Source organism: Humulus lupulus, chromosome 7, assembly GCF_963169125.1.
Source record: "Humulus lupulus chromosome 7, drHumLupu1.1, whole genome shotgun sequence".
Classification (NCBI taxonomy): domain Eukaryota; kingdom Viridiplantae; phylum Streptophyta; class Magnoliopsida; order Rosales; family Cannabaceae; genus Humulus; species Humulus lupulus.
In genome coordinates, this window is record NC_084799.1 from 157,251,093 (window position 1) to 157,253,697 (window position 2,605).

Here is a 2,605-nt window from a genome sequence, read left to right on the forward strand (position 1 = left end):
GACCGAGTTGATGTGGAAGAATCTAAAGTTTGCATCGTCAGACAAATGTGAGGGTAGTTCCGGGAAACTTAAGCGACGATTGATTACTACTCCAGTGTTGAGTCTTCCTTTAGATGGGGATAAGTTTGTAATGTATTGCGACACATCGAGACTGGGGTTAGGATGTATATTGATGTAGAGTGAGAAGGTTATTGCCTACGCATCGTGAAAGCTGAAGGAATATGAGCAATGATACCCTACTCATGATTTGGAATTGGCAGCAGTGGTATCCTCACTAAAAGTGTGGTGGCACTATTTTTATGGAGAGAAGTGTGAGATATACACCGATCACAAGAGTTTGAAGTATTTCTTCACCCAGAAGGACATAAAAATGAGACCGAGACATTTGTTAGAGTTTGTAAAGGATTATGACTGTGAGATCCTTTATCACCAGGGAAATCCAATGTAGTGGCAGATGCTTTGAATTGGAGGGGCCCGGGATAGTTGTTTAGTTTGAAGCAGATATTGAAGAAATCGGCAGAAGATATGACCAGAGTAGGGATAGAATTAGTAGTGGCCAATTGGCTAATATTACACTGTAGTCCACCCTCTTGGAGAGAATAAAATAGGGCCAGATGAGTGATACATGGTTAAAGGAGATTATAGGGGATTCCTAGCTGGAGTAGCTAAGGATTATTCCATTTCGGAGATTGGTTTGCTGAGATATAATGATCAGATCAACGTTCCAATGGACATGGGTATCAGATGAGAGATTCTTAATGAATCTCATACCACACCATATTCATTACATTCAGGAACCACAAAGATGTATCAAGATCTACGATCATTGTACTGGTGGCCTGGGATGAAGAAGGACATGGTTGATTACGTAGCAAGGTGTTTAATCTGTCTGCAGGTGAAGGCTGAACACTAGCACCCAACGGGGTTGTTACAACCTTTAGGTATTCCCGAATGGAAGTGGAAAAATATTACCATGGATTTTGTAGGAGGCTTGCCCATGACGGTGGGGCAACATGACTTGGTATGGGTGATAGTAGAAAAATATACCAAGTCAGCTCATTTTTTGCCAGTGAGGACAAACTATACTGTGGACCAGTATGTAGAGTTGCATAAGAGAGAGATCGTACGTTTCCATGAGGTTCCAAAGCTTATAGTATTGGATTGGGATCCCATATTTACTTCTAAGTTTTGGGGTAGCTTGCAGAAGGCTATGGAGACTCAATTGAAGTTCAGTACAACCTTTCATCCTCAGATAGACGGATAGTCTGAGAGGACGATTTAGATATTGGAGGACATGTTTAGAGCATGTTTGCTAGACTTCAAGGGGTCTTGGAGTAAGTACCTCCTGTTGATTGAATTCTCATACAATAACAGTTACCAGTCAACGATTGGAGTATCTTCATACGAGATGTTGTATGGAAGAAAGTGTAGGTCACCCATTCCTTGGGATGAGATAGGGGAAATGAAGTATTTGGGGCTAGAGATAGTTCAGAAGACTAATGAAGCAATTTAGAAGATTCGGGCCTAAATGCTCAATTCGTAGAGCAGACAGAAAAGCTACGCTGACCTAAGCATAGCGACATGGAGTTCCAGGTGGGGGACCACGTATTTCTGTGAGTTTCACCAGTACAAGGAGTAAGGAGATTTGGAAAGAAGGGCACGTTAAGCCATAGATTCGAAGGACCTTTTAAGATCCTGGAGAGGATCGGGCAGATAGCTTATAGATTGGCTCTGCCCCCATCATTATCAGGAGTTCATGATGTGTTTCACATCTCAATGCTTTGAAAATTTTGAAGATTTTTGGATTGAAAACGTTGAAGATTTCTAGGTTTTGGGCTCGAGCCACGACCCTATTCTTCAAGCATCGTGGCCCGTGTGTGCGAGAAGGCCCTGGGCGTCCCTGAATTTTCCCAGGCATCGCGACGCAGGTTAGGGGGCACCACGGCACGTGTACAGGGTTTTTCCTTAGAAGGCTCTTTGACTTGTAGAGGGTCGTGGTGCCTCTGAGGAGGACTGTGGCTCAAATATGAAATATTGGCCAAATTGGGTTTTTAGCCTCGGGAACTCAAACCTAAGTGCCCAAGAAGGATTCTTCTACCTGGTTTAGTAGAATTTGAGGTCCCGAAGGCTAGTATGTTATTCTAAAGTTTTTAATTGGTTTAGGTTTTAATGGCTGTCCATTATCTCTTTGTGACTAGAGTTACCGTTAAGGCTTGGGATTAAGGATCATGCTTGGGACCTCTCTACACCTTCAGCTCGGAGCTCGAGGTAAGAAAACTGCACTCGAGTTGTGATTGGAGCTTGGACCCCTATTAACAAATATAATTATATGTGAGATTGTGAATATATCTGTATCTGAGAATATCTTGATAGGCATGTTTGTTTGTCCTGCAATCGATTGCGTGTTCCACAATCTATTTATTTGTTATAATTGATCTGAAATTCTGATCTAAGAGAGTCAAAGCTGATGTTAAGCATGCGGAATGTAGCCCGACATAAGCGTATTGGGGTTAGCTAAATAATTTCTGATCCAAAATTCTGATCTAAGAGAGTTCTCGGCCTAAGGGCGTCGGGCCTGAACGTCTCTGAATAAATAGAAGTGCCT